Source organism: Cheilinus undulatus, linkage group 4, assembly GCF_018320785.1.
Source record: "Cheilinus undulatus linkage group 4, ASM1832078v1, whole genome shotgun sequence".
NCBI lineage: Eukaryota > Metazoa > Chordata > Actinopteri > Labriformes > Labridae > Cheilinus > Cheilinus undulatus.
In genome coordinates, this window is record NC_054868.1 from 27,878,636 (window position 1) to 27,900,002 (window position 21,367).

The 21,367-nt window shown below is 40.3% G+C and overlaps 1 protein-coding gene across 9 annotated transcripts in view; it reads left to right on the forward strand.

The window, feature by feature from the left end:
• Nucleotides 1-1,898: 1,898 nt before the first annotated feature.
• Nucleotides 1,899-21,367, forward strand: part of adgrl3.1 (adhesion G protein-coupled receptor L3.1) — a 191,798-nt gene continuing 172,329 nt past the window's right edge. For 7 of the 9 annotated variants that reach the window (XM_041784845.1, XM_041784850.1, XM_041784852.1 and 4 more), the window contains exons 1-2: nt 1,899-2,517; nt 18,726-18,830. The gene's annotated coding sequence lies outside the window, so the exon portion shown is untranslated. Of the gene's footprint in view, nt 2,518-11,638; nt 11,669-18,725; nt 18,831-21,367 lie in introns of those variants that run through there. The other 2 variants (XM_041784846.1, XM_041784847.1) reach the window with 2 other exon arrangements.

The following is a 21,367-nucleotide window of genomic DNA, read 5'->3' on the forward strand; positions in this document are numbered from 1 at the left end:
AGGAACTGTCCTCCTGTAATCCTGTAATTCATGTCAACATGTCAGGGCTGCAAATAATTAATATGTATAAAATGGTCAAGAAAACAAACAAGATTAATTCAAGTAGCCTACATAGACTTTGTCACTAATTCATAGGAAAACTGTCCCGACAAACTTTAGAAAATAGTTATAATAAAATAAACATATTAAAGAATTGATAGGCGTTTTATACCAACAATAGCTAAATGACTGGTGCTGAAATTATCAAGTGTCATCTAAAATTAAATTTTATATATATATATATATATATATATATATATATGTGTGTGTGTGTGTGTGTATGTATGTATGTAAGGGCTGTCAAGATTAATCTCATTAATTGCGATTAACTTCAATCCACAATTGGTGCACAAATTTGTTAACTGCATTCACCGCAGGCTTTCTTTCCAAAATCAGCATCTCCCTGCAGTCAAAAGTCATCTGAACCATTATCAAACACTGACATTTTTACTGTTCTTTTCAGTCCATAACAGGTTCCATTTTCGGTGGTTAAACGCATGTTATAATTTTTTTTTCTACTTATATAAGCAAGTCTGAATTCAAATTGTACATTTCACGCCCTTAGTTTAAGACAGTAGAAAAATCCAAAATGACGCAAACCAGCCACAAAATAGTAGACGTTTTTAATTGTCATAAAAATGGTTTGATTACTCGCAATTAACCACAGAAATCCTGAGAGTTATTTCAATAACACGATTCTGTCGAAATTAACTTCTTAGTTTTTTAAATCCTTTTTGGCCAAGTATCGGTTAACACCTTAACACTGTAATAGACAAGCAACAAAAATCCTAGTGGCGGGTGCACTGTAAATTGTAAAGTCCTCGCAAATGATATCTCCGAAAGCTCTTTTTACGGTAAGTCTGCTCTCTTACCTCTCCTTTTGGCCATGTCCGTAGCCTCGTTGGTCTACTCAAAAAAGTATTTTCATACTGTTTCACCACGACTGGTTCAATGAGAGCAGGTAAGAGTAATTCAAGTTTCGCTGGGTGAACGTTTTTGCTATCAGGTGTGTTTTAAACAGATGTAGCCTGGATGCTTGCTAGCTAAACTCTCAACGGTTGGGTAGTCCCCGGAAGTCGAGACAGAAGACGAATATCTACTCTCCCTCATATTTGATTTACTCAGAAAATCCGTTATCTGTGGGCCTTTTAGCTGTATCGAAAATAGCTGTTTTAGTATTTTTTAAGGCTCCTTTGGTTTGGTTTTGACGGCTCTGCAGAGTGAAAAGCCTCATCGCCACTGCTGTTTTTCTTGATCAGAGCGCCCCCTATGGTTAATTAGGGTATATTTGACGACATGGCAAAAGGAAAGATAAAACAACGAAAACGTTTAAAAATTAAAAAAAAAGACCCTTTTATATACCATAGATCATGACAGTTTTTGCGTCCTGTTTGGCATTAAATATGTTGAGATTTCATGTAGGACTAAATTTGGATGCCCCCCTTACATGACAGGAGTCCTATTTCAATTCTTTTCTGTTTTTTTTTTCTGAGAATTACACGTGGAATCATTGAGGCTTGTCACCCAAGGGTGCCATAATATAGCCATTTACCAGCTCATGTCTAACAAACCCATATCACCTCCCAGTTTGAGGCTAATTTCTTAAAAATCATATGCAGTAATGTCTGAAGAAGCTTACGTAAGCCGTCCCTGCGCTTAAACTTTTGGAGCCCCTGTGTATTTTCTCACGGCAGGTGGAGCCCTCGGTCCAGACATTTAGGAGCTAGATCCAGTTCCATGTTTTCCGCTAGACACCCCCACTTCATCTCTCCCTCTTTTCTCTCTCTGCATCCCCCAGGCAGGAATCATCACCCCCTCCCCATCTCTTCTCCCACCCTCGGCTCCCCGCCCGCCTGCAACGCAACGCTCCTCTCGCCGGGCTGCGCTCGATCAACCGAGCATCCACCGCCGCCTCCAAATTGGTTTGTCATTTCTGACCCCTCTCTCTCTCTCTCTTTCTCTCCGTGTGTTGACCACGGTCCTCTGCTCCGCTGCGCCCTGCGTCTGTGGACTTCAGCAGAAGTCAGTAAGAACACAGGCAGTCGACAAAGATAAAGAGAGAGAAAGGAGAGGGAGGGAGGAAAGGATACAGACTGACGGATAGTGGGAGAGCAATACGCCTCTGTCCTCCTCCAGCACTTCAGTGGACTTAGTGCATTTGGAAGGACGCGTTACATCCTCCCGTGTGAGCGCTGATCGGGATACTAAGCACGCAGCTATTGGCTTATTACACCCTCTGCTTTATCTCCATCCCCAATTTTCACCACGTCTTTTTTTTTTTTGCTGCAGCAAGAAAACCACAGCAGACGCGGAATCGAGGCGCCAGTCAGTGAAATCATAAACCGATTGGAAAGATATATTTCTTAACAAGATCTACGCCGAGGGGACTGTATGAAAGAGCGCAGAAAGGGTTATTCCCGACTCCTCTGTGCGCTGGATGTGTATACATGCGCCTTCATCGCTGCGACTGGTGATACGGTAAGGGACCGCTCTTTATTCCTGCACATGATGTTGATGTGTTTTTGCAGACATAGCTTGTAAACATGTCGTTTAGGTGTCAACCTGTATCTGCCTCCGACCTGCTCTAAAAGCTATAGAACAGCGCTGACTTTGGTTCTCACGATGCCCATGGGAATGTGGCCTGCGATTATTGCACTTAAGAGGCGAGGAAACTGGCCCTAATGGACGAGGGGGGCTAAAATGCAATACAGGTTTGGTATATGTACGCATGATGGTCCAGCGACTTGTGGCTGGATGGGCGTCGCTCGGATGTGAGATGTCGCTCAGGCGAATGAATAAGAACTAGTACCTATTACCTCTCTGGCGAATAATCAATGCGATCACATTATCCCATGACCAAGGTGTACACATAATTATTATTCCAGAGCCGCGTATCTGCCTGCAGGGCGCTATGCTTTGGCATGATGGATGACAGATAGACGAAGTGTTCACCTCCACAGATTTTTTTGGTCCTATTTTACGTAGCTGTCATTCGAGCGTACAGGAATGCAGTTAGCCTATTTGGGGCTGTGCTGGGTTGTCAGCCGCAGTCTGAAATCCAGAGTAAATCCAGCCACTCTGTAAGAAAAGGAGCATCCAGCAGGCCAGTGCACCCCAGGATACGTCAATCATGCGGCTTCAGGAGTGAAAGCTATGGCTTTTATTTACTGAAGAGGACTGCTGATGACCTTGATGTGCAATTGAAAACTACTGAAGGTTGCACAATTCTTTGATCTTGACCTAAACTGGAAAGCGTTCCATGTTGCAGCTCTGTGCTATTACATATGTACATGTGCTCTTTGTAACAAGCCTCTCATTTGAAAAACAAAGCAGCCACATCCTTTGTGTTCCATATTTATCTATTTAGAGCTGTATAGTTTGTCAAAACTGCTCAGTCACTAATAAACACAGTTGTCTGTTTATCAAAGAGCTCCTAATCATTGGTAGTGTCTGTAGGCTGTGTACTGGCCTTTTTGAGTCACTACACTCAACATCCAAAGGGCTAGCAGCTGAGGTATATTGTGCTGAAACTCTGTACAGCTCATTGTCCAGTGTGTGGTATAAAGGGTGGATGTGGGCTCTATAGGTTGGAGTGGTTGACAGTATGTTGACTCATCTGTCAGTGCTGCACTTGAAATTAATGTCCCCAAGGAAATCCACAGAGCAGGTGGGAAAATGGTCAATGTAGGCAGTTATCTGTAAGCCTGAGTTGGAGGAATTTTTACATAAACTTGCTTGGCTGCCATTTCCGCAGCATCTGTTAAAGCACAAGCCTGTCTCCAAGGAGATTATTATGTTTGTGGATGAAATGAATATCACTAAATCATCTGTCATCAGTGCATCCATTTGTCTCCATGTAATCCTGCAGTTTTCTGGTCGCACGTCCAGTCGATTATTTGTTTAAAATGTTTGAGAGATGTGGCCTGAAGAAACTCCTACTTTGCTGTCCAAAACCTGTAGTTTTTTGCTGTAGGTGTCTTACAAGTTGTTTATATGTTTTTTTTGGCTGTGTAGAAAATGTTGCCAAAAAGTATTTGTGCATTCCTGTCCAAACTTACAGCAGCTACAGTGAATGTTTTTGGTTTACTTTTCTGACAGGCTCTCCAGAGAGACACAGAATGTTTGTGAGGCATCATGCCGTGAATTCAAGGCGTGTGAAAGAGCATCTTGGGTCACATGAAGTTATGACAACCACACAGGGGTGATGTCGTCATAGCACCTAAAGCTGTATGATATGCAACGGCAGCAATCAAGTCTTATGCTGACTGCAGGTCTGTCTGTCTGTCTGACTTTAATTAGGTCACTGATTCATTTCACTTGTGTATGATGCACAAGGAAGACAAAGCTCCTTGTAGGGAGGGATAACAAGCAGCACATTGCGATGGTTGTGCTAATTTGGATTGTTCTGCTTGATTGACCGACGGTTGACTCTCTGTGCTCAGAGCTCTTCATGAAACAAAATATTTGCCTAAGATTTGGATGGCTCCAGAAACTTAATCTGACACTGTAATGGAAGCAGCCTGTGATTTAAATAAGAGCTCATATGTTAAACATCTTGTGTGCACATTGGATTCTTGAGATAATGAAAATAAACCATTGCAGACAACATGAGCCAGTGCAGACAGACGATAACAGTCACATATACAGGCTGGAATATTAAGACAAGCAGGCATATAATCAGTTGTGTAAGAAGTGTAGCTGTTCTTTGTCCATTACAAAGTCTAATCTCAACACTTGTGCTATTAATTCGGTGTAACAGGCACGTAGAACCTGAAGCCTGATTCCCCCAAACCATTCTAACAAGCGTTTCCCAAAGAATTGCGGTTCCTAGGATCCAGTCCTCTATTAAGTTAATTTATGCATAGCAAGGTAAAGGTTTGTGTCCTAGAGCTTTGTAGATAAATAGAAGCTGGGGTTTATTGTGCTCACAGAGACAACCAGCCCTTCCTGCATAAATAAATTGTCACTCTTGTGGCATACGCTGTGAGGAAAGAACCAAAACAAATCATAATGCTGCAATAATAATGTGAAGTTTCAGCGAAAGCAGAGCTGTTGAATTTCACTGCACTGTTCTCGATAATGCGATGATTCGCATTCCTAGTCTCAGTCCCACTTTGTGTGCTCAGTTTAACCTAATTCAAAAGCCTTTTTCCTCTTCAGCGCTAGACGAACATCTCTCTCCAGCATTGAAATAATGAGGCCAGATTCTTGCCCGTCTTCCTCATCCACCTAAAGCACTCGGTCATGTGTTAACACATCCGTCGTCTTCCCCTCCCTTAAAGAATAACCCCAGCTCTCTGCCTTTTCCACCATCAACTGGAGCTATCACTTCACTTCACCTCTCTTAATGTGTGAAATTCACCTCCTGTATCATTCATCCCTATTAGAAGTTGAGGCGATGCGAGAGGACTACCCAGTTACTGGGCTACCTGATTGGATGTATGCTCAGGAAAAAGGAAAGCAGTTGTAGACGACTGGCTGTCAGATTTCAGGGTATTCACTGACTCATTGCTCCTACGGCCTCGACGAGAATAACCCTCCTGAGATAGATGTCTTACTCTGCCTAAATATGGAACCGTGGGACGGCGGTCTGCTCCAACCATCATGGCCTATTATCTGTCTGTATTTTGGGGCCGATTTGAGGAAATGTACACCGTTGGCGTGACTGTTCAAATTGTCTGCTCACTAAGCTATTTGCGTGCATCTCTGCAAGAAATTCGTGATATGGTAATCCTACTCAGTGGTTATTCTTTCTGCTTTGCAGAAAGTTTATATCAAATAAAAATTAAATGCAGGGATGAGATGCTAAAAAGCAGTGGTTGTAAAGTGCAGGTCATAATAAAGAGAAGGCTCAGAAATGGTTCCTTATTGCCCACTAATGTAATAATTTTGGTGCTGAATATTACCTCATCACAGCTTCTGAAATTACAAAAGTGTAGTGCCTATTTGGCAAAATATTCAACAAAAGAAACACAAGAGGCATGATTATTCTTTACAAATTCAATTCAAATTCAAAAAACTTTATTACAGACTCTAGGTCCAGAGAACAAAAAAGAAAAAAACAAAACAAAACAATACAAAACACATAAAAAGGATAGAACAATACATGCATGTTACCATAATGGCACAATAAGTTAATGAATCAGATTCAATATAAGCACAAAAAATAAAATTACACTAAAAACAGGCATCTGTACCAGTGTTTCCATAGTGGTGACATGTATTTAACAGCACTGTGTTTGATGTTTGTCAAGGCCAAAATAATTTCATTCCCAGTGGAATCAAGTCGACACATGAATTTATACACAAGATTTCTTAATACAGCATGTAGAGTATTAACTCCTGCACCTACAAACATCTCACTTGCACTGCACCATCTTGGTCTTTTCAGTAGTAAATTCAGAGCATCATTGTAGGCTACTTGTAGCCTCTGCATTCTTGATTTCTTATAGTACAGATTCACCCCCTGATATTTTTAGTAGCAATGCTTTTGTCAATATCAAGTAGTAGTAAATTGCATCTTTATCATTATTGCAGTGACTTTTCAGATAAATCAAATTGCAAAAGCTTAAATTTACTGCATTGAATTCTATTCAAACAAGCACTATTTCTCACCCAGCTTGCGAACACTTTACACTTCCTTACACCATTTCAATGCAGTCGGATAAAACCCAAGCAGGCTATTAGCTGCCCTCTGAGTTAGTGTTGAGAATTTAGTGAAAAATGTTGATTTATGGTGTATTTTTAAGAAATGTGATGAATAACCTGAAATAAAGCTAATATTATATAGTATTAGTTTATTTAAAATAGTCATTAAGATTATCACAGAATAATATTGTGCATCACATTTTAACAGAAAAAAAGGGATTTGACAACATCACTTTCCATTATCGTTCCAAAACTGTCCAGATCCAATCATAAAAGATAAACAAAGGAAAATGACTAAAAACAGAAAAACAGATTCATTTTCAGTATAAATGACATTTGAATTAGTTTGGATTGACAGTACACATTGGTTTGGGTTATCTTAACAAGACCGTTCTAGATGACAGCAATAAGTCAGATTCTAATAATTATATAGCTGAAACAATAAGAATAATTTTCCATAAAAGCACTTCTGGAAAATAGAAAAACAGCAAGAAGTAGCACAAGCTAATCTGTCGAACAAATTGAAAACTCCTCAAACCTCCTCACTGGTTTGATTGCATCTAATTTTTAATCAAGAGTTTTGTAACAGCCATATTAAACAAGCCTAAGGGCCTTAGGTTGTGATCCATCTCACACGGGATGAAAATTATTGAGAAATCAATCAGTGTAAATTAATCCTCAAAGTACCCCACAGCCTTTTATTAGGATCTTAAAATTGTGGCGATGTGATGATGTGTTCGGCTCTTCCCCATTTTACTTTCCTACCATAAAAATTCTAAAGAGAACAGATATTGAACATAATGAACACTAAACACACGCTGATGGCTTGTTCTTGTACTCGCTCATCATTTGTTGCTTTTCCCATTGTATGATCAATCTGAGAAGCTCAGGCGGACCAAACTGATGTCACATCTCATAGTTATGCATGCTTTTTGGTCTTTAGGCCGACTTTTACTTGCTTTGACTGGTTCTTAGATTTTTATTAAAATTTGTTTCATGACTTTTATTTATTGTGACCTTGTTTCCAAAACATCTTTTAATGCAGTTTTGAGGAAATAATACAAAGGCAAGGTGAAGAGGCTATATAGGTCTACATATAACCTGCAGTATAATACCCACTGTAAGTTTTAACACCTATTTTTTTTATTAAAAAGTTAGCTGTGACCTTTATATTGTTGCAACCAATATACCAGTTTAAAGTGCAGAAAAGTGCACTGTTGTGACCACAAGTGCAGCTGCCAACATCATGCATTCATGTGATCCCAAGTTATTGAAAATTCATCCCTATTCTTTGTATAAAAATAATTGCTTTGCTGCCAGTATACATAGCGAAATAGACCAGACAGTCAGGGGTTTCAACCACTTTTTACAATCTTTACTCCCTCTTTGGGTTGTAACTTTGCATTTACAGTAAAAGTGGGAATGCTGAATGCTAAATAAACCTTGTGGAGTACTGGTTGGATGGGAAAGACTCTTCAATTTAAGACAACCAACAGAGGCACCAGAGCAAATCATGGACTGTGGGTCAACTTCACAAAGACTGAGAGGTCAGCTACTGTACTATAGCTAGCAGAGATGCAAACTCTCATTGACAAAAACAGACGGCACCAAGCAGTTACATAACTTTACAGAAACTGTATGTTGGGGACTTTACACAGTGCCATTGGCATTTTCACACAGAACAGTTTAATGTTATTTTTAGGACATCTTTTGGTGCAACACTTTCAAGATGCTAACATTCTATCTCATGTTTGACCTTGAAAACAGATCAAGGTTTGTCCAACAGGTCATGTCTATTGCCTGACAATAAATCTCTTCTCTAAATCAGCTGGTAGGTGTGCTCAAAGCCAATTGGTAAGACACACCAGATAAACATCTACAACTGATGGCCAATGTCTGTCAAAACGGCTGATACTGCCGATACCAATGTTTAGACCCATGCATCTGTGCATCCTTAGTACTAGCACAACTTATTAGTGATGCTCCTAGGCAGCTATTCACCTATCCAGCTAAACTTGTGATTAAATTATGCTTAATCGAGTAGCCTGAGGAGAACACGCTGAGAGAACAGTCAAAGTCATCACAGGGTCATTGTGTCAGTGGCTATATGATGTAAAGCTGGTGTGCAGAGTAGATTATGGCTAAAGTTAGCAGGTTGCTCTAACAGCCTTCATTCCTCTTTGCAGATATGTATTGTCCTAAATGTGGTTACTTATCACTTCGGTTTAGTAGTTATACCTGAGTATAACACTACAGTATAACATAGCTGTTCCTATGACATGCTAACTAGTAACTTGAATTTACCAGTTAGCAGTTAATAACTTCTAATGTTTTCATCCAGGAAAGAGCTGGGGGGAAACTTTGGCATGAAGCTAGTGGCTGCCAGTGGCAGGAGGCCTTATTACAGTTTTAAAAGAAACATTTGACCAAGATTTCAGGTCTGTTTTTATTATAATAATAATGACTGATAATAAGCATAGCCAACTCTTAAATCTTGCGCCGGCTAATTTCGCATCCAAATGCAACCGTTTAGCTGGCTAACCATGTGTATCCCTACCACATATTATCCAGGTTTTGAGATAGTTGTACTATTATGTTCTTTAAAGAGGGTAAAAATGAGAAAGTTAGCTGATTGCAGCACCATGCTTTGCATTTAATTATTGCAGCTTTAAGTTTGAGATGTGAAATATGTTAAGAGTTCTTTATTTATCTTCACAGCCACAGGCTGACTCTGTTTCACTTCCCAGATGGCCTTCAGTATCAGTTCCCAATCCATCCAAAAACTATGTGTTTGAGCAGCTGCATTCAATGTTAGCTTTAATATCTACAGGCCATTGTTCTTTTAAAACTTGTCACTCACTAATTTGTTGTTATTTTCTGTTCACAAAGGGAAGAAAAAACACTTCTTCCAGTCAATACATCTCCTGTCCACACATCTCCTCTGTGCCCTTCACCTCCCCTCACCCCACTCAAAGCTGTCACCACTCAATAAGAGGCACACAAACACACACATGCATGCATTTCTTCCCACAGATACTCACATCCGTGTTGTTCACATCAATTACCACCAGTCTCCCTAACCCCCCCCCACACACATTAACACTTGTATGCTAGCATACATGTATATGCTCACACACCCACAGAGAGCTGCCTGCAGCTGTATATTTAGTGACACACACACACACACAGTGCCATTAGGGAGCTGAATGGAGAATCAGTGTACAAGGCCAGAGTGATTGTAAGAAGCTCACTCAAAGGTCCGCCGATTATTTTGGTCTCCACAGGAAATCATTTACAATAGCACTCACCCCCTTCCTCTCCTCTTCCCAGTTCAGTCCATTTAAACAGGGTGATGTGTGTGTGAGTGTGTGCGCTGTGCATTATATGCAAGTGTTAAGTCACAGTATCAGTAGGGGAAATTCTTTGCTGTGTTGTTTACGCAGTTAGGGTATAGCGTGCTGAGGAGGCCACACTTGTTTAGAGAATAGGGTGCTTGGGAGTGAGTCATACACAATGTGATGCAACACAGCGGAGCAGATTTGAATTATGGGGCAATGAACAATGAGGTCATCACAGGGCTGGGGGCATAAATCTCCCAGTGCCGTGGTATAACACAGTATTTCTTATCAATGGAGGAAACTACAGCGGGGTATGAAAATGCAGTATTGTTTAAGGGACTTATTCAGTCTTGCAAATAAAGAACCGGTTTAGTTGACTCAAGTATATGAGACAATGGAAGGGAAACTCTGGTTTGATCCCTGCGACATTGTTTTTGACATCTGTTTACTTAATCAACAGCAGCTACATTTTGCTGTGTAAATGTAAAAATAAACCAGTTTTGTAGATTATACAAAAGTTGCAACTTTCCATTTCCTCCTGCTTTTTAAGTGTTTGTACGCCTCTTACATCCACCATGCTGCATCCAATGATATTTTCCATATCTTTTCCCTCTTCAGCAGATTGTCCACAATCAGCGTCTGCTGTAATACCATCATCCCCAGGCCCCTCTTAAATTTCCTGCTTACTGGGCTTTTACTTTAACTGCATTACATACATCTTCCACTCCCTGCTCATCTGGTTCCTTTCATCATAAACCAGCCTGAAAGACAGATCTGACTCAGAGCGTTTAGATGCGACTGGTCGTTTGATGGCAAATTTTAAAAAGCAATAATATTGTCATTTGTTGTGCCCATTCAGTAGCACAGCTGCGACGGTGATTGATATCGAATGGTGTTTTCATTCGGAGTCTTTGAGAGTGAGAATATGTGCCAGGGCGTATTGATCAGGAGCTTAGTTGATGGTGCAGTGTGATAGGCTGAAAGAGGGTGAGGATGACTAGATGGTCATGCTTGATGGAACAAAGATATTAAAAGACATAGTGGTGATCAATGCCCTTGTAATGTATGTTTACATCATTGGCGCTGTTTTGTGTTTTTTCCCTCATGTTTTTAGCTGACCAGCCTTGTCTCAGGTGTAATTATAGCACCAAACTCTGCCTGAGGTTAAATCCTCTTTTGACTGTCTGCTGAATAGTTCAGAATGCTGTTCAGACCTGGGAGGCGTCTTTAAACACATTTGCAGCTTTGACCGAGGACAATACAACTCATTTGAGATAAAAGGAGCACGTCCCTTTGGCATGTATCAGCAGCCGTCAATTGGTCCCTGACGTATCTTTCACGTTTTGCAATAAAACCATTTTACCACCCCTGTGTTTTTGCAAGAGAGCCTGATAGTGTCACACCAAGACAGATGAGCAGCTCTCTGGCCTGTGAGCCTGCAGCAATAACTTACAAAGGCTGCACATCTGCTTTCTAACCATGTAAGAAATTGTGCTCCTGTTGCCCTGCAGTGTGCTTATGTGTGTTTTGAACCCTCTGATTGTGTCTCCCTTAGATGGATTTGTATGATAGATGAGACGGCATCCATCACATGTATCAAGATGAGAGTGAGGGGGAATTGGACAAGACCCGTTCGTTGTAGAGTGAGGCTCAGCTGAAGCATCTGTTGATAAATGCTGTTTGGTGTTTTAAACCAATCTTTGAGTAAAACTCATGTCAGACAATAACTTTTATCTGTTTCTGTGGTCAGGATATATGCTTTTGTTTGTATGTAGGTAGTCATATATTGAAACATCCCATTGATCAGCACTGAGTACGACTGATTACAGTTCAACAGTTCACAATCCTGCCAGTCAACCATTTTTGTTTCATTAATAAAACGCCCTTCCTCATCTTCCTTTTTCTTTCTTTCTCTCTAAGATTTATGTTGGGCCCATAGACAAGTCTTTAATTTTACGCCTGGGTAGACCATACGCACTATTGCTCCATACTCTTCATGCTTGTATCGAATCTGTCCAAGCCGAAGGCAAGCTTGTGGTTTCAACATGAAGATATAGGGGCCCCACCCTTTAAAGGAAGGCACCACATTTCTTCATTCAGAAGCACCATAAATCTCAGCCAACAGGCATCAAGACAATTTTTGTTGTCTTTTGGTGTAATGTGTTGTCTGCAGCATAATTAAAAAGGGTAATACACTAGAAACCATCATGAAAGCATAGTGTACAGTCATCCTAATTCCATGCAGCAGGCTCATGAGTAATAGGGGATGACATGGGACCACTGCCTCTCATAATGGAAAATACCATTGTTTTACTGTGAGAAAATGGTCAGCATCTATCATGTGCTATCTATTCTATTTTTTCACTAAGACATCGGGCTTGGGGACATAAAATCTCTTCTCATCACATCCATCCATTGTTCAGCCAAGCTAAGTCACTTGCTGTACAAATCCTCTCCAGCTCTAACCATAATGAGGCTGTAAGCATTCACTATTTTCCTTCCAAAATCTCTCTGGATGTTTTCCCCATCTCCACTCCTTTGCAGGTCACTCCCAGAGGAGCCTTTTCACCTTCATTTGGTCCAAGCCTTGTTGCTTAAATTTGCACAAACACTGTTAAATCTTGGACATGCTCTCCAGACAAATCAGCGGTTACAAATTGTGATTGTGAAGAACATCTGAAATAATGCAGTTTGCCCTCTTTCATGCACTTGAAGTGATTGCAATTGGAGCCACTGTGTGAGCTTTAAAGTTTTTTAAGATGATTTTAGAAATTCTTGAAAAGGCATGCTTTTTAACACACAACCCACGCTACATTTTTGCCTCAGTACATGTGCATGAGAGTGATTGGAGTTAGACATGAATCTTTCAGTATCTCATAATTCATGATATGATTCAGAAGCCATATTTGATTTAAACAAATTCCCGAGTAACAACACATTCTCTATTTTGTATAAAGAGGTGATTATTTCAGCATCTACTCAGTCTGCTGTGCACTAAAGCGGCATATTATTTGACATTGGTAAAGTTAAGTAAAATGCCTATTTGTAGCATATCATTACAGTAATGTAAATACACAAAGAAAACAAACTGATTGTATTAGTTTGAGCTTAAATTGCAAAATCATATAATATGTACAAAATTTTTGTGCTTCAGCAACAAAAGCATTTATTAGAAACTTTTCATTTACAACATTGTTAAAATACTGGACATTTTTTGTTACAGTATGTGTAAAACTGCCTAGAAGTGAGAATTTAATGAAAAACTAAACAAAGGTAACCTTGCAAAGAAGATGGATACACCCATTTCCGTGTTTCTCACTGGGGATTCCATCTTGCAAAGCTCCCGTCTGAACGGTTTGGGCCCGGTTAGAAAGTGACAGGACCAACTAGTGACGAGGGCCAGTACTTTCGGGCATGGCGGAGTCGTGACGTAAGCAAGCAGCAACAAGAGGCAATTATGGCGGAAGAGATTAGCATGGATGCTGTTTTATCAGAACTTGACGACATTTCTTTGTTAAAAGAAGAACAAAAAACAGCATTGAGTTGTTTTCTTTTCAAGAAAACGACAGAAGTCGTGTACTGACATATCTACAGTCACAATGGCTCACGTTATGCGGTTCTATATGGAGTTTACTCCTTCGGTAGGGGCGCAGCTCGGTAGCGGCTATGTCACGTGTTTTGTTGCTCTGATTGGCCCGTAAAGATGTGACAGACAGAACGTTAATCCAATCACCCTCCGAGTGTTTTTTCAAAGGCTCTGCCCTTTACAAAACACTGTCTATGAGTGGTTTACTAGATGAATGTGTGAAATAAATCCATCTGGCATGCCAGGTTAAAACAAAGGGGCTCTTTAAGTTTTTTTAGTATCTGTTGTATAGGCTAGTGTTACCCCGACTTTTTTTCTGGTGACCCCCTTTTTACAAGGTACAGGCCATCGGGACCCAACAACTCCATTATCCGTATATTACTGCTTATCAAGTCTGCCTTCTTTGGCGTCCTCAGCTGGTTGGCTGAGCTAGTGGCTGGTCCTAGCTAGTGCAGCGGATGATTGCATATTTCACAAGGATCATTCAAATAGTGATACAAGCATAATATTTGGCACATGTACTCTTCAAGGTCTATTCTTTTCAAAAATAACGCTGGCCAAGTAAAATCCAAGATGGCTGCCTTGCCTGACCACATTTTGCTTTATTTCATTTTTTTAAATTGTTGCCTAATTATTTTTTTAAGATAAAAATGTTTCTTGTTAACCAGCGTCATGAGTTTTTTTTTAACTATTGTCATAACAAAAAATTTATGTTACAAAGATGGCATCCAAAATGGCCACCATTAATTTAAAGTATTCATACCGAGGCAACTACTGAACATACATGATTTTTTTGGTGTGCACATACATTTTTTGGGTTGTAGAATCAAATGGAGCCATTTTCACATTTGTAAGTACAGAACTGAGGCAATGATGAGTGCTTACAAATGCAATAGAGTGAATGTTAGCACACAACCAGGGCACACTGGTGACATCGCTGCTGTGTAACTCAGCATGGGTTTCAGTGTCAGCTGACCTAGCTTTACTAATACTGTAGCAGTAGACTAGTAGTTGTAGTATAGTTTAGTTTAGTGTCCCAAATGCTGTCTTACTGCCCCATATTAATTAGCTAGTAAACAGTAGTTGGTAGTTATTAGATATAGTTATATAGCCGCACCTGAATTGACAGGGCGTGCCAGTGCAGGAGAGCCGAGCTAAGGGTAAGGGGGCTCTACATGACTTGTTCATGTAGTTACCAGGATGGTGTATAGATCACACGGGACTTAAGTGACAGCCTTCTGCAATAAGGGCAAGAAAACTGCCTGGCAAACATGGGACATTTGTCCAGAGGCCTCCCCTGTCTTCTCCAAGCTGACCCCGTACCCTCTCACAGTGGAAGATGGCGACCTGGAGATACTGGAGAAGTTTGTCAATGTATGACAGGTCCAGCACTGCTGCCACTGTGGACGAGGCCAGATTTGACATGTTTTTCAGAAAGCAGAGGCCTTAGGAGGCAATTCAACCAACCAAAGCAGCTCTGCTCCAGCACACCAGGCGTGCTGCCTACCAGGCTGGATGTGTTTGGGCCCAGGCAACCAGAAGCAGAGAGTCCTGCTGACTGGGGATGGCAGAAGGTTGGTGAAGAATGGCAGGTCTTCTGGACAGGCAACTCCCCCATAGCCAAGAGTTGCCAACAGCTGACCAAATGCGGCTGCAAATCAGGCTGTCGGGGCAGGTGCAAGTGCTACGGACTGGGTCTCACCTGTAAAGCTCTGTGCACTTGCAAATGTGAGGTGTGACTCTCTACTCCTCTGGCATTTTTTTTTTTAAATTTCTTTATCTTTATTTCTAATCATGGTGCTTATTTGTACTAACATGAATGTATACATACATGTTTGTTGTTTCCTATGCACCATTCCTGCGCGCCATCAATAAGATCTTTCACTTCGAGAAGTTTTAGAATTTACAGTATGACCTTGGTGGGTTAGTGTGACATGAAAAAAATGTGTCAGTTCAATTCTTTCTCTTCTTATTACTTGTTTATTTAGATTTTTTTTTAAATGCCATGGTGTAATAGTCACTATTGTCGGCATACATTGGTACCAAAAAGTACCTTTGAGTTTTGACCCTGGTGGTTGTTTATGATGATGAAAACAAAATTTAAAAAAAACATTATTATATGGCTGTGTCATTATTTTTCCTTGGCACCTGCATTATTGGATTCACATGAAAATTATTTCATCACCCTAAAGGGTTACATTAACCTATTAATCGATGCAATGCAACATTCTTGACAACAAAGGTCATTGCTGGTTCTTACTGAAGCATTCTTGATTGCTTTTGACATACATGACAAGTACAATAAAAAATAAGAATCATTATAGGGCTGTGTTTTTTTTTTTTTTTTTTTTTTTTTTTTGGGACCTACGCTATTAGTAAAGGGTTACGTTAACCGATAAATCGATGCCACATTCATGACTACAAAGATCTTTGACAAGATACTTTGACATCCATTAGAAGTACAATGGAATGAACAGTGAACCATTGCTGAACTTTGGCCTTCTTTTGGAACTAACATGGCAGCTGACAAAATCTTTGAATGAATGTAAAACTTTAAGTTTTTTTATAAAGTTGTCCTTTGAATCACCTAACCTAAAAGATATGGGTTTTAATGGATTTTATGCCAGGATTTGCATAGATCTGTGTATTTCTTCTTTGTTGGATAAATAACTTTGGAAGGCAGGATCAAGGCAGGCAGACTCAGAAACAGGGGCGAGAGTGGGGGAGAGATATGCGGCAAAGGACCTCAGGCCGGATCCGAACCCGGGCCGCCTGCATACATGGCGCACGCCTTAACCCAGCAATATTTTTAAATGAAAATATATGTTTCGTGGCAGACATCCGTAATGCCATTTTGATGCAGCAGTTCAGGTAGCCTTTCATTCAATAAGGGCTACATAGTGCGACAAGACAGATGATGTAGTGGACTGTTTGTGAATCAAACTCATGCTGTAAACAGTCAGGTGAAAAGCAAAATCGTTTCTACCTAGAAAAGCTTTCAGTGTGGATCTTTCCTCTTCTTTGAATACAGAAGTGTTTTTTTTTAATTCTGATAAAACTGCTGGCCACATCTAAGCATACCAGCAGCCATTCTTAACCAGCTTGCAGTACAACTAAACCATGCCTGTGAACTCCACCTCAAGCTCCTCAAATAATGCTGATTGGTCTGTCATTTCTAAGACTGAGCACAGATGTTTTAGATTGTAGCTTTACAAGATGGCTCTGCATGACAGCAGACATTGGATCTGACTAATCCATCAGATTTTGCATTTCTGCACTGGATTCATATATTAACATGAAATGCTGTCGTTTGGGAAGAAGAAGGCAAAACTGCATTATTATCTAAAATATAGATAAAGTTAAAGCTCAGACATTCCCTGTAGGCCCCGTCTTTACATATGGATGTGCAACAAGCATAGGCATACCAACCTTAATACTCTTACTTTACACACAGCTAAAAGATACACCTACTTTGGCACAAAAATATCAAACATAGGTTGTTTAGTTTTGAATCTGCCAAAGTCATAAAAACTGTAGAGTAGACCTGTTACTTTTAACAGCAAGAAACTGAACAAAATTAGTATTCAATGAAGAATTACTCTCCAGGGGTAAAATACATGACCGTGCACAGCTGATGTATATGCATGGACTTCTACAATACCTGCATCTTGAATCTGATCTTTCCCTTACTGAGTCCTAATGAAACATCTCATTCTCCTTCTAGTTCTTTTCCAAAACGCCAACTTAGTCCTGCATCACCTTGCCCGCGCTCCCATTCATAGGTTTTTCCACTCCTCGTGCTCCATTCCTCATTCATTGATCTCTCCATTGTTGACCAGCTCAGTGTGAATAATGTATAACGTGTTCTGAGAGAAGCAAGCAAGACAAGAATGAAGGTGCCAGTTAGGTGGGGGAAGCTTTGCACCTAACTCGCCAATGCTCTGTTGCTCCAGGCAATTGTTTTCTGCAGTGTAGTGTACGCATACACATATAAGATATATATAACATGCACTCATTCACATGCATACACATGAATACATGCCAACACATGCGCACAGTGCAGTGGATTCATCTTTTGTTGCAGTGTCTGACCACCCAACCGTAGAGATATTGTTCATGGCTTCCTGTACTAGCTAATAGACCCAATTACTGCAAAGCCCTGCCTAAGAGCTCCACAAAGGCCTAGGCTTTGACACTTCAGATGGATGTGTATGTGTGTGTTACAGTATGTGGATGCACTTATTTTTCTGTGCCTATGGACATCTTGCACCCATACGGAGACAAAAACTAGAAATTAAAGACCAAATACATATGCTGTTTACATCATCTCAACAGCACTCACTGTAAACGGCATGCTGAGAGTTGCACACATGCAATGTGTCACAAGACATGTTATATTTTGAAAAATTTTACTCAAGACCTTACCTCAGTAGACAAACCTGTAGGGCAGAGGGAGAACTGGAGAGAGAAAAAAGGGAAATGGAGTAAAAGATGGGGGGAGATATTGATGTTAACCAGGGGGAAGCACTGAAGGAGGTAGGGGCGGGAGGGAGACAAGGCAGAGATAAAGAAAGATATAAAAGGCATTCTTACTGGGAATAACTGCCACTCTGCATTCTAGTAACAAAGCTAACAACTTCCTTTTCTGAAAAGTGTCTTTGGCATTTGGCTGTGAAATGCCACCCATATAAACCGGTTATCGTGGCATGAGAGAGCTTTTTAGCTGTAAACTGCCAGTGAGCACAGAGATGGACCATTATAGACTTTGATACCCTGACACTTAAGAGGTCATTACGAGGCAGAGCACGCACGGACGCGTGCATGTGTGAGCGCGTACATGGACACACAAACACTAAACAAGCAATCATGGGGTGAGAGTGGCTTGTGAACCGTCTGGTTCTTATGTTTGAGTGGGTTATGGCTATTCACACAATCTGGAGGGGGCCATTATTCACACTGCACCCCACATTCACTACATATTATGGCTATCTGTCTCTATTGTGAAAAATGACAGGGACTTCAGTTCACTGAGCTTGAATAACCCCCTCTCTTCTCTGCATCTCCCCCTCTCTCTCTCTCTCTCTCTCTCCCCTCTCTCTATCTTCACCCTTCAGTCTCGTCTCTATCTCTGTCTCTAGGACTAAGACGTCCAGCAACCATTGAGATGTGATTCTCTGGGGTTTGATTTCACTCTGAAAAAGCAAAGCACACTATAACAGGTAAGAAAATGTCTGTGAGCAAGGCTGAACACATTTTTATTCTTACAGCAGCCCTAATAAAGCCTGAGGCATGGTCATGCAGATGCATATACATACACACCTGGTGTGTTGTTTTTGTCGACTCTACAGTAAGCATTATGCTTTTTTTTATCCCAAATATGACCCTAGTGTTCTCCCTGAGATCCCAGGGTTCCATCTGTGCCAGGAAGTGCTCTAATTGGCCCGACAAATGTGTCCTCTCAAACTGCTAATCCAATCAGATATGACCCAGCGAGCTTCAAAAAGAATACGTAACAGCTTACTTTGTGCACGAATGAAGCAACAGAATAGAAGAGAATAGGCTGTTTAAAGACAGTGTGTGCTGTTAGCCCTAAAAAGAGAATAAAACAGAGCACTAAAATGAAGCATACATCAAATTAATTATAATCAGCACGCTCTTCCTTTAGGGCATCAGCAGGAGTTTAACCACAAACGCAGACCTTCGTCTGCCCATGAAGCCTCGCACTACAACTTATTTACAGTGTATTTACAAGCTTAGCTGGGCCTGTAAATGTTGAATTTACGAGCTCCTTTTTAATTAGAAATACTGTCTCCTAGAGTTGGGCTGATGAATTGCACATTCAATTTATTGACGATAGAGGAGGTTGCAGCTCTCAGGTATTGACAGCTAGTCAGAGTATCCCAGTGGTGCATCAGTTCCTCACTAAGAGGAGAAATATGTTGCATTTTTCACTGTATGAAAACCCCGAGGCCATGCTATCATGCTGGATTCTTTTCTTAATAGATTAAATTTGACAAGATGTGAATGAGAGTGCTCTCTCTTGCTCTCTTTCTCTCTTACTGAATGGTATGGCAGTTTTCAACGCAAAAAGTAAAGTTTTATCTTTCTGATGGCCAAGGTCATTTCATTGAAGTGTCTTACAACTTGAATTTTACAAGAAGCACACAAGGACATGTGTGGGAGGAAAAAATCTAAAATTTCCAAGCATCAATAAAGGGAAACCAATCTAGGGGAAAAAGCAACTATTCTTGAGTTTTTCACTACAGATATTTTTGTGAACACTTTTTGTGAAGGCCTTTTTTCTCTCATGTTGACAAACTCTCAGTACTGTGTTTATCCCTATGTATCTATTCAAATTCAAGGAAAATTCATCTGTAGAGCATCATTCTTATAGTTCAGTCAGAGACACTTGTCATACATGTACTATTTTATTGCAGAATAGATTAACAGTTTAACTTGTTGGAGAAGGCTCTGCTCAAAAGATGCTCCCTGAGTTAGTCAAGCAGGCTTTGACTGTCCAGGGAGTGCATGGCTAGAAACCTCCATATGGATAGATACATTAATGACAATGCATACTGATGAAATTAGTTCAAAAGCAATTAGTAGCATGAATCTCAATTTGAGGGTGCAACAAGCTTTATGCTATAGAGGAGGAGGCTTGGGTGAAGGGGGTTAAACTTTGCCAGCAGCAGCCTGGTGCATCAGCATAAATTCCAGGAGAAAGTTAACAACAGAACATACAGGGCGTTAAAAATGGAATGACATTAACAGAAACTGAGACATTAAAATACAACATGTATAAAAATGTCCACAAGATAGAAAGATAAATGACATTAGGTAAAAATGAGTGAAAGGTGATGAAACTAAAAGTCTTCGAGATAAAGGTAAAGATTTAATTGACTGCATTTTAATCTTAAAAGCCCTTATTTTATTTGGGGAGCAGGTGGCCTAGTGGTAAAAGGCGCTCCCCATGTACGTGGGCAGCCCGGGTTCGAATTCGGCCTGAGGCCCTTTACCGCATGTCTCTCCCCAACTCTTGACCCTGTTTCTGACTCTTTCCACTGTCCTCCTCTACCTAATAAAGGCACAAAAATGCCCCAAAATAAATCTTGGGAAAAAAAAGCCCTTATTTATCAATCTGGTATAGAAACCAGTGCAGATTTGTGTGTAGAAGTCATATTATGACAAGGCTGATGTGTGATTTATGCGTATTGGCCACTGTGAACGACAGACTAGTGTTATAAATGCAGCCGCTGAAATAGATCTCCATTTAAATAATAGGCCTCAATATAGTTATGGTTGAGCTACCAGAGTTTCTGACAATGAGGTTATTATTATGGCGATTAAGACTGCCCTTTATTATGGTGTCAATTTCTAGGTCAGAGAATTAAAGGGAAATTAAAAAATAGCTGTTTTAAAGTCAGAAAAGTGCCATTTAAGTGAAACAGTGTTAAGGAGTCACTACAGTTAATAGTGTTGAGCAGACAATCCAGCTGATATTTGAATATTTATTTATACATCTCTGATATATAACATATATGATATCACAGTTCTTTACATTTAGATTGTTGTATGATCACAATTGTTTACAATTTGGTTTTCAGAAAGGTAGTCTGCTTTTAAGATGGGAATCAAAAAGTGTGGTTTGGCTCTTTAAAGAAGCAGCAGGTAAACAGGAAGAGGCCAAAATAAAACGGACAGATCGTGACATGCATTATTAATTTATGTACTGGATACAATTTACCTAATCAGCCTT